Raw genomic sequence first — 12,236 nt, 5'->3', positions numbered from 1 at the left:
TGTTGCTTCTCAGCAGCCGACACATCCTTTTTCTTTCCCATTTTGGCAGAAAATGTAGGCTGCTTAATAATGTGGGACAGCCTTCTTAAGTAGTCTTGCCTTTCATTGGACACACCTGCCAAACTAATTAGCACAGGTGTCTGCAATTGCTTACAGTGATATAAAGAGCCCTGACACACATCACCATCAATGAGTTTAACTGACAAACAAACAAATTCTTCCCTTATCACTCCTAAACACTTTTTGCATAATAATTTGGAACACAGTGTACATGTGCTTTTCCACAAAACACCAGTGGTTCACGTAGTGAATCTTACAGTTCTAACTTGCCAACCGTGGTCTGTATGGAGTTGTTCAATAAAGGGCCCAAAATTAAGATAACATAGATGGGAGAGGTCTCTATGAATAGGAATTCCTAAGTATTTGATACCCTGTGAGGGCCAGGCAAAGGGAAAGTTGGACTGGATGGAATCCTGTATGGATTTGGGGAGGGAGACATCGAGGGCCTCAGACTTCGCTGCATTGATTTTAAAATTTGACCATGTAACAAAGTGATCTATTTCAGCCATAACAGCATGGATGGATATATGTGATTGAGTGATATATACTAGGACATCATCAGCAAATAGAGAGCACTTGTACGCGGTGCCTCCCACCTCAATCCACCTAATATTGGGGTTATGGCGAATTGATGAGAGCAGGTGCTCCGTCACTAGGATGTATAAGAGAGGGGACAGAGGACATCCCTGCCTTGTCCCATTGGTGATTGTGAAAGGTGATGAAAATGTTCTGATGCACCCCCTGGGCCTTGGGACACCCGGAGCCGGACCCTTTTTGGTGGATGCTGGTGGTTGTAGTCTCCGTGGCGGCGACCCGGTTCCGTGGCTCAGGGCGGTCAAACCAGTGGCGGAACTATCTATGTGGTTTTGATGTTTAAATGTCCGACTACGCCACCCGTGGATTGCGGTCAGAGTGAACCGCCGCTGAGGCTGGTGTTTTGGGTGCAGCAGAGCGTAGCATAACTCCCCACGGGAGGAGTATAGCCTCAGGGCAGTGTATGCGGAGGATGGGGGTGATGGTGCAGGGCAGCAGCAGTAACGACACGGAGTCAATGATGCAGTCCAGGGCCTTTACTCACAGTTCTTATTATCCAGACCACGTCTGCAGGTAACGGCTGCCCACGTCGTACTGTGCTCACCAGGTGAGGGGCTCAGACAACTCCCAGATAACTTTGGAGCGCTTCACAGGACCCCCTTTGTGTGTCCTTTGTCTGGCCTTTCTTACCAACCCTTCTGTCCGGCTGACTCGGGCCTCCTCTTGGTAAACTTGGCGCCAGTTTCCCTGACCCTATGTGGTGCCTTCCTAGCGGGTGTAGCGAGGGGCTGCGCCACATAAAATGTCACAGCCTCCGGTTTCTAGCTGAGGGTCGTTTCCTGCCTCCACTAGTTTCGGGAACCGGTCTCCCCCTTTGGCCTGACTCCTCCATGCAGGTGGATTCGGGTGTGCGGTGGCGACTCGCCCGTCCGCACCCCTGGGATCCCTTCGTTCCTCGTTCCTGGAGCCTTCTCCGCTCCTCTTCCTTCCTTCTCCCTCTTCCAGGCCTGGGCCTCTGTTACTAGGCCCGCCTCCGGAGCAGAGCTCATGCAGAGCCCCTGCTCCCTGTCACTTCTGCTCAGACTTCTCTGCACTGAACTAAGATGGTGCCCACCTTTTATACTCCCTTCTCAATGCACCCAGGAACTGCTTCCTCCCTGCTCCTGCACTACAGGGTTCCCCTTCCTCAGTGTTCCCTCCCCCCACTCCAGCCAGGGACAGGGACTGTCGTGCCCATCTCAGGGGCATATTGGTCGCCCTGCCCCACGGCAATGTGGTGTAATGCATGCAGGTGTCGGGTCCTGATCCACACTCCATCCTTACCTGAGAGTGAGATATCACACCTCTGGGTGAGGTGCAATACCTCTGTAGCAACCGAGCCCTCAGGGTGCTACAGTTCCATTTATCTTCAGCCTAGGTGACGTATTGCAATACAGGGCCGTGATTTTGGCTATAAAAGGGTCCCCTAGACCCCTACCCCAAGCTTTTTAAGAGAATCATATATGGCGTGCCAGGAGACTCTATGGAATGCTTTCTCAGCATCCAACGAGAGTATCTAATTACAAATTTTTAACTGCATCTAGCCCAGGAAATACTTTGTGCCTAGTAGCAGTGTCTGCTAGTCAGCGGATTATCCCGGCTGTTAAGCAAGCTACACCACCTGTAGTTTGGACACTTAATTATTTCAAAGGAAATGCTTCGGGACCACGGGCTACTCAGTGAAGAGCATCAGGAGGCACCCCAAGGCATAGGGGCTGGGACGGGCAGTAGGATGCCTTGCGGTGGACAGCCGAGCTCGATCCTTATAAAAGCTTTTTAACTGCAGCAGCTTTAGTGGACGCTACTGAAGCTGGAATTACGCGGCTGCTGGCATGAGACTTGCCCTCCAATAGATCCTTGTAAATGGATTTAAAGTGTATTCATTCAAATTAGAGAGATAATTTAAATTAAAAAGCTTAGAGCTGCCTCCACCACAGGGGGGCTCGCTCGACCCACCAGCGGACAGGCACCAGTATTGGGAGAGGGGGGCTGGCCGTCAGTGTTCACCGCGGCTCTGGCACAAACCCGGCGACACGGAGGTGGCATGGGCAGGAGCGGACTGGCCGTGTCGGCTTCTCACTTTTTGGATTTTAGAAGGGCATGACATGCCTATATCTGTGTCTCCCCCTCCTTTAACTCCTCCACCTCTTTTCTTTTCGCATGACTATATGTACTTGTCACTTTTCCATGTGTTAGTTGTGTCTTCTGAGCAGTTTGTCAGCTTTTGGACACCTTTGAAGGTGTTTTCTATGTGTTTCTATGTGTTTTTGTTTGCCTGCCATTGGTTTTAACGGTGTTTGGCCTCTACTTAGCTTTTGCTGACAAATGTTACAGATAACACGAGTTGGGTCATCTTTATCGATCTGAAAAAATGCCCAGGCTATGCAAGGCTTAGCACCCATGCGACCTGAAGAGCCACCACGACTTGTGGTGAGAGGCAGAGTTGTGTTTGAGGATGCAGTTGTTGACGTGCTTCCAGTACTACGTCTCTGTCCAGGAAGGCGCAACCTGACCTCGTCGTCACTAGCATCCTCCTCCACCTCCTCTGCTGACCTCATCTCTTGGCTGACTGTGGGTTGACAGTAAGTGGGATCTCCAATCTCATCATCATCACCCTGTGCGTTATCACACACGTCGTCCTCAGAGCCAACCTGTTCCTGCCCTGACAAAAAACTAAAGTTGTCGCTCCAATCAGGTATTTGAGTCTCATCATCGTCTTCCTCATTGTCTCCACCAACAGGAGTTACAGTTTGGGAATGAGGGTCTACATTATGGTCAGAACCTTCTGCGTCTGGTCCTGGATCCGACTCATAAAGATTCTGGGCATCAGTGCAGATCATTTCCTCGTCTGGATTCACAGAAGCGCTGGAGTCGACCTCTGATTCCCAGGCTATAGTATGAGTAAACAGCTCTGCAGACTCAACCATCTGTTCTACCTCATACTCAGACGGGCAGCTGGAGATTTGGGAGCTGTGAGGAAGCAAGTGCGATTGGGGTGACACCTTTGAGGACTGGAGTATTTGTGATGTTGAAGTTGATGTGGAGGAGAGCCCACTTAAAGGAACACTTGATATCCGTTGAAGCACCTGCTGTTTTTGTGCCTCATCTGGAATTTATAGCGATTGGCGTGGCCGTAAGAAAGGGATCTTATCACATTGTCCGCTAAAAGAAGTAGACATTTTAGTTTGGCTGGAAGATGGTCTTTCTTCTGCAGATGTTACTGTTGCTTTAACACCTACCCCACGGACACAACCTTTTTTCCCCTTCCCAACACGCCTATTCCTCTTTCCACCAGCAGCAGGCCTTTTTCCACTCATTTTGGTGGTTAACTAATTCACAACTCTGGAGTTGTTTGCACAAAAAAACAATGGATGGGAACCGAGCAGAGCTGAGTGGCCAAACTGTGGTATTAGGCCAAAACTATTGGCTGGGTTAGATGCAGAAAAAAATTATATTCAATTTGCAACCTGATGGAGGTCAGTATAGATGGACTAATAGAACAAGTCCCACACACAGCTAGAAGCCCAAATATTTTTTCAGAGGTAGATGCAGAAAAAAATTGTATTCAGTTTGCAACCTGATGGAGGTCAGTATAGATGGACTAATAGAACAAGTCCCACACACAGCTAGAAGCCCAAATATTTTTCAGAGGTAGATGCAGAAAAAAATTATATTCAGTTTGCAACTTGATGGAGGTCAGTATAGATGGACTAATAGAACAAGTCCCACACACTGCTAGAAGGCCAAATATTTTTTCAGAGCTAGATGCAGAAAAAAATTATATTCAGTTTGCAATCTGATGGAGGTCAGTATAGATGGACTAATAGAACAAGTCCCACACACAGCTAGAAGCCCAAATATTTTTTCAGAGGTAAATGCAGAAAAAAAATATATTCAGTTTGCAACCTGATGGAGGTCAGTATAGATGGATTAATAGAGAAAGTCCCACACACTGCTAGAAGGCCAAATATTTTTTCAGAGCTAGATGCAGATAAAAATTATTTTTAATTTGCAACCTGATGGAGGTCAGTATAGATGGACTAATAGAGAAAGTCCCACACACTGCTAGAAGGCCAAATATTTTTCAGAGCTAGATGCAGAAAAAAATTATACTCAGTTTGCAACCTGATGGAGGTCAGTATAGATGGACTAATAGAACAAGTCCCACACACAGCTAGAAGCCCAAATATTTTTTCAGAGGTAGATGCAGATAAAAATTATTTTTGATTTGCAACCTGATGGAGGTCAGTATAGATGGACTAATAGAGAAAGTCCCACACACTGCTAGAAGGCCAAATATTTTTTCAGAGCTAGATGCAGACAAAAAATTATTTTGAATTTGCAACGTGATGGAGGTCAGTATAGATGGACTAATAGAACAAGTCCCACACACTGCTAGAAGGCCAAATATTTTTTCAGAACTAGAGGCAGAAAAAAATTATATTCAGTTTGCAACCTGATGGAGATCAGTATAGATGGACTAATAGAACAAGTCCCACACACTGCTAGAAGCCCAAATATTTTTTCAGAGCTAGATGCAGAAAAAAATTACATTCAATTTGCAACCTGATGGAGGTCAGTATACATGGACTAATAGAGAAAGTCCCACACACTGCTAGAAGGCCAAATATTTTTTCAGAGCTAGATGCAGACAAAAAATTATTTTGAATTTGCAACCTGATGGAGGTCAGTATAGGTGGACTAATAGAACAAGTCCCACACACTGCTAGAAGGCCAAATATTTTTTCAGAGCTAGATGCAGATAAAAATTATTTTTAATTTGCAACCTGATGGAGGTCGGTATAGATGGACTAATAGAGAAAGTCCCACACACTGCTAGAAGGCCAAATATTTTTTCAGAGCTAGATGCAGAAAAAAATTATATTCAGTTTGCAACCTGATGGAGGTCAGTATAGATGGACTAATAGAACAAGTCCCACACACAGCTAGAAGCCCAAATATTTTTTCAGAGGTAGATGCAGATAAAAATTATTTTTAATTTGCAACCTGATGGAGGTCAGTATAGATGGACTAATAGAGAAAGTCCCACACACTGCTAGAAGGCCAAATATTTTTTCAGAGCTAGATGCAGACAAAAAATTATTTTGAATTTGCAACGTGATGGAGATCAGTATAGATGGACTAATAGAACAAGTCCCACACACAGCTAGAAGGCCAAATATTTTTTCAGAGCTAGATGCAGAAAAAAATTATATTCACTTTGCAACCTGATGGAGGTCAGTATAGATGGACTAAAAGAACAAGTCCCACACACAGCTAGAAGCCCAAATATTTTTTCAGAGGTAGATGCAGAAAAAAAATATATTCAGTTTGCAACCTGATGGAGGTCAGTATAGATGGACTAATAGAGAAAGTCCCACACACTGCTAGAAGGCCAAATATTTTTTCAGAGCTAGATGCAGACAACAAATTATTTTTAATTTGCAACCTGATGGAGGTCAGTATAGATGGATTAATAGAGAAAGTCCCACACACTGCTAGAAGGCCAAATATTTTTTCAGAGCTAGATGCAGATAAAAATTATTTTTAATTTGCAACCTGATGGAGGTCGGTATAGATGGACTAATAGAGAAAGTCCCACACACTGCTAGAAGGCCAAATATTTTTTCAGAGCTAGATGCAGAAAAAAATTATATTCAGTTTGCAACCTGATGGAGGTCAGTATAGATGGACTAAAAGAACAAGTCCCACACACAGCTAGAAGGCCAAATATTTTTTCAGAGCTAGATGCAGAAAAAAATTATATTCAGTTTGCAACCTGATGGAGGTCAGTATAGATGGACTAATAGAGAAAGTCCCACACACTTCTAGAAGGCCAAATATTTTTTCAGAGCTAGATGCAGACAAAAAATTATTTTGAATTTGCAACCTGATGGAGGTCAGTATAGGTGGACTAATAGAACAAGTCCCACACACTGTTAGAAGGCCAAATATTTTTTCAGAACTAGATGCAGAAAAAAATTATATTCAGTTTGCAACCTGATGGAGGTCAGTATAGATGGATTAATAGAACAAGTCCCACACACAGCTAGAAGCCCAAATATTTTTTCAGAGGTAGATGCAGAAAAAAATTATATTCAGTTTGCAACCTGATGGAGGTCAGTATAGATGGACTAATAGAACAAGTCCCACACACAGCTAGAAACCCAAATATTTTTTCAGAGGTAGATGCAGAAAAAAAATATATTCAGTTTGCAACCTGATGGAGGTCAGTATAGATGGACTAATAGAGAAAGTCCCACACACTGCTAGAAGGCCAAATATTTTTTCAGAGCTAGATGCAGACAAAAAATTATTTTTAATTTGCAACCTGATGGAGGTCAGTATAGATGGACTAATAGAGAAAGTCCCACACACTGCTAGAAGGCCAAATATTTTTTCAGAGCTAGATGCAGATAAAAATTATTTTTAATTTGCAACCTGATGGAGATCAGTATAGATGGACTAATAGAGAAAGTCCCACACACTGCTAGAAGGCCAAATATTTTTTCAGAGCTAGATGCAGATAAAAATTATTTTTAATTTGCAAACTGATGGAGGTCAGTATAGATAGATGGACTAATAGAGAAAGTCCCACACACTGCTAGAAGGCCAAATATTTTTTCAGAGCTAGATGCAGAAAAAATTATATTCAGTTTGCAACCTGATGGAGGTCAGTATAGATGGACTAATAGAACAAGTCCCACACACAGCTAGAAGCCCAAATATTTTTTCAGAGGTAGATGCAGATAAAAATTATTTTTAATTTGCAACCTGATGGAGGTCAGTATAGATGGACTAATAGAGAAAGTCCCACACACTGCTAGAAGGCCAAATATTTTTTCAGAGCTAGATGCAGAAAAAAATTATATTCAGTTTGCAACCTGATGGAGGTCAGTATAGATGGACTAATAGAACAAGTCCCACACACTGCTAGAAGCCCAAATATTTTTTCAGAGCTAGATGCAGAAAAAAATTATATTCAATTTGCAACCTGATGGAGGTCAGTATAGATGGACTAATAGAGAAAGTCCCACACACTGCTAGAAGGCCAAATATTTTTTCAGAGCTAGATGCAGACAAAAAATTATTTTGTATTTGCAACCTGATGGAGGTCAGTATAGGTGGACTAATAGAACAAGTCCCACACACTGCTAGAAGGCCAAATATTTTTTCAGAGCTAGATGCAGAAAAAAATTATATTCAGTTTGCAACCTGATGGAGGTCAGTATAGATGGACTAATAGAGAAAGTCCCACACACTGCTAGAAGGCCAAATATTTTTTCAGAGCTAGATGCAGAAAAAAATTATATTCAGTTTGCAACCTGATGGAGGTCAGTATAGATGGACTAATAGAACAAGTCCCACACACTGCTAGAAGCCCAAATATTTTTTCAGAGCTAGATGCAGAAAAAAATTATATTCAATTTGCAACCTGATGGAGGTCAGTATAGATGGACTAATAGAGAAAGTCCCACACACTGCTAGAAGGCCAAATATTTTTTCAGAGCTAGATGCAGACAAAAAATTATTTTGTATTTGCAACCTGATGGAGGTCAGTATAGATGGACTAATAGAACAAGTCCCACACACTGTTAGAAGGCCAAATATTTTTTCAGAGCTAGATGCAGAAAAAAATTATATTAAGTTTGCAACCTGATGGAGGTCAGTATAGATGAACTAATAGAACAAGTCCCACACACAGCTAGAAGCCCAAATATTTTTTCAGAGGTAGATGCAGAAAAAAATTATATTCAGTTTGCAACCTGATGGAGGTCAGTATAGATGGACTAATAGAACAAGTCCCACACACAGCTAGAAACCCAAATATTTTTTCAGAGGTAGGTGTGACGCGCCCCCTGGGCCTGTGCTGTGCAGGGGAATACCCGGAGCCGGATCGCTGAGATGCTGGGGGTTGTAGTCTCCGTGTGCCGGTGACCCGGTCCGTGCCCAGGGTGGTCAAACCAGTGGCAGTCTATTTGTATGGTAATAAGTGTCAGACTACGCCACCCGTGGATTGCGGTCAGTGGGGACCGCCGCTGCGCTGCAGACCGCTGAGGCTGATGTTGTTTGCGCAGCTGAGTATGGGATGACTCCCCACGGGAGAAGTATTGCCTCAGGGCAGCTAATGTGGAAGATGATGGGAGTGATGGTGTGAGGGTCCCAGTGCTAATGGTGCTGGTGCGGCAAGGAATCACAGAGATGTGAGGTGCAGTTCAGGGTCTTTACTGATGGTACAAGGCAGACCCTCCCGGGAGTACTGGCTAGTATAAGGGGCCTGGTCAGTCTGCGAGCAAGCAGGAGTTCCCCTGGCCAGGTGGAATTGTAGGCCTCCCCGTTTATCTGCACTCTTCCTGGCTACCTTGCTGTCAGCGGTTACAAGTAGCCCACGTCCCTGAGTATACCGTGTGGTGCTCACCCGTATGGCTGGTGACTTGGGGCCTTCTGTTAGCCTCCGCTCCTGGATGGCGGCGCTGGTCCCTTCTCTGTGATTGAGCCTCCGGGCTTCTATGGCCAGAGGACCTGGAATCCCCTGCCGGCTGGTTTCTGCTGCTGGGTGTATATTAGTCCCCACAGCCTCGGACTCCTGTGTCCGGCTTTAGTATCTTCGTCCAGGGCGAACTCTGCTCAGCTCCAGCCCCTGGACTTCTGCTACTGCTCCTACAGAGCTCCTAGTTCTTCCTTTCCCTCTCCAGGCTCTGACTCCTCTAATCCCGCCCAGACCCAGTTTATAAGGGCAGATTCCTCCCCTCCCAGGTCTGGGCGGACCGTGTTGCATGCTTAGGGATCCTGACCAGAGAAACCTCCCACTTGCTCTCAGACATAATATCTCTATTACTGTGGCAACCAGACCCCTGGGGTGTCACATTCCCCCCTAGTAAATTTTAGTACTCCGGGACTAAACACATTTTTAAAGAAACATAAATACAAGGTATAACAATAAGAAGACAACATATTTACAAGAAGCTTTAGTCTGTAGAGGTCACGGCGTTTCCGTGACCGGGTGTCCATATCACCCAAGGTGAAGTTTATGAAACAGAGGGGGTGTCCATGTCACCCAACAAGGCGAAGTCTTGGCACAGAATAGGGGACCTGTCCAAAGCAAACCCCTTGCGTTGTCCTTGGGCGTGGCTGCAAGGTTAGACTAACTACTTTGGGCCGCAAGGAGGCCACGCCAGACAGGTTTTCTCTTCCGCGGCCGTCTTCACAAGAGGCACCAAGGTGCAACTATCTACAGAACTGTTCAGGTTATCCAGTGTCCATAACCTGTTAGTCCAAATAAATCTGCAGGGTAACTGAGAAACATAATTAGTAACAGGCAACAAACATAAACGATAAACATTTTTCAATAAACAGTCAACTTTACAGTGCACTGGTTTAAATTCTCCAGCGAGCGGGCATCTGACCTCTAGTGACTCTAGTGGACCTACGGAGCTCACTAACTGGTTCTGCACTACAGGGTGTAGGAGGTGTTATGGGCAAGCTGGGCAGGTTTCTGCGCACTCTTTGGCTCACTAGGGGCACGGCAGGCTCACTACTAGCAGAGGGTTGATCCTCCTGTACTGCTGGTGTGGACTCTTCTGCCTCTTGGGCCGGCTGCTCTTCCAGCTCTACTGGTTCCTCTGTAGGCACTTGCGGGGCTGGCTGGGGAAAGGTGAGGACGGGTACCACGACAGCGCCGTTTACTTGTGTCCAAGACCGGGGGAAGTCTCCGAGTACAGTACTGATCATTTCTTCCCTTTCCTCTGCGGGTTGAGGGTTTTCTTGATCTTCTTCAGGGCTTTGCAGCTGCTCGGGACACTTCTTCAGGTGGTCTCTGGAGACAAAGGCTGTGGTTTCTCCTCCATCCTTACTGATTACGCAGATTTTTGGGTTCTCATGGCTTGATGGCAGTACGGTGTACGGGTCCTTCTCCCACTGGTCGTCCAACTTGTGGAGCCGCCTCTTCCTCTTCAAGACCTGCTCTCCAGGTACCAGGGGAACAGCGGGAGCATACTGGTTATAAGCCTTCTCTTGCCTTTCTCTAGCTTGAGACAGACTTCGCTCGACGCTTTCCTGTACTTTCCGATACTGCTGCTGCCATTCTGTATCCCAGTCTGCCTCAGGCGAGGTGTCCTCTGGTGTCAGGACTCCCATATCCAGGTCGATAGGCAGCTTACCAGGTCTTGCTCTCATTAGGTAAGCCGGGGTACAGTTGGTGGAACCTACAGGGATGTGGTTATACAGGTCCACCAGATCAGGCAGTTTCTCAGGCCACAGACTGCGTTCTTCCAGGGGCAATGTTTTTAGCAGATCTATCACCACCTGGTTCATCTTCTCACACAGTCCATTGGTTTGAGGGTGATAGGGCGTTGTTCTTATCTTCTTGCAGCCATACAGGTTGCAGAACTCCTGGAAGACCTCCGCTTCGAAGGCTGGTCCTTGGTCTGTCAACACTTGGTCCGGGTACCCGTGTGGACGGCAGAAGTGCTGCTGGAACGCTCTAGCTGCTGTTTGAGCCGTTAAGTCCTTGACCGGGACCACCACCAGGAACCGGGAGTAATGATCTACGATTGTGAGGGCGTAGACATACCCAGATCTGCTTGGAGCCAGTTTCACATGGTCCAGGGCTACCAGTTCCAGTGGCTGTCTGGTGATGATGGGCTGCAAGGGAGTCTTCTGGCTGGCACGGTCTTTTCTTCTCAGGTGGCACGGGCCACAGTCTCTGCACCACCTCTCGATGGCTCCTCTCATGCCTACCCAGTAGAACCGTTCACGCAACAAGAACTCCAGCTTCTTCCATCCGAAGTGTCCTGCTCCGTTGTGGTATGCCTCCAGAACCATAGCTGCGTCTCGTCTTGGGACCACTACCTGCCAGGTCAACTCATGTGTTCGAGAGTTAACCATTCTCCTGCACAGCTTCTCACTGTAGAGGAACAGCTTACTTTTCTCCTTCCACAGTTGCTTGGTCTCCTCCGGAGCGTCTGGGTCAAGACAGGCATCGGCTTGGGTCAGCATTTCCTTCACCAAATGGACTGCGGGATCACTGTCTTGCGTCTCCGCCCAGTTGTAGTGGGGCAAGGGATTGAATGTCACGGAGCGCCAGTCCTTCACCCGGTGGGAATACAGGGTAATCCCATGACGGTGGAACGCAGGGAGCTCAACTTCTTCCAGATCTTCTGGATCTTCCCCTACGTCCGGTAAGTTCGGCATTCTAGACAGGGCATCCGCGTTGGCATTTGAGCGTCCTGCCCGGTATTTGATGGTGAATTCAAAGTTGGACAGGCGGGCCATCCATCTCTGCTCCAGGGCACCGAGCCTTGCAGTGTCCAGGTGTGTCAACGGGTTGTTATCCGTGTACACGGTGAATTTGGAGGAGGCAAGGTAATGCTTGAAACGTTCGGTCACTGCCCACACTACTGCCAGGAACTCCAGCTTGAATGAGCTATAATTCTCAGGGTTCCTCTCCGTGGGCCGTAGCTTTCGGCTCGCGTAAGCGATTACCCGTTCTTTCCCCTGCTGGATCTGGGACAGTACGGCTCCTAGCCCGATGTTGTTTGCGTCTGTGTGGAGGATAAAGGGCTGGCTGTAGTCTGGATATGCCAGGATTTCATCCCCCGTGA

This window comes from Phyllobates terribilis, unplaced genomic scaffold (assembly GCF_046119375.1).
Source record: "Phyllobates terribilis strain yellow unplaced genomic scaffold, ASM4611937v1 Scaffold_5__5_contigs__length_657084704, whole genome shotgun sequence".
NCBI classification, from domain to species: domain Eukaryota; kingdom Metazoa; phylum Chordata; class Amphibia; order Anura; family Dendrobatidae; genus Phyllobates; species Phyllobates terribilis.
The sequence above is the reverse complement of the archived record's forward strand: the minus strand, read 5'-3'. Positions refer to the sequence as shown.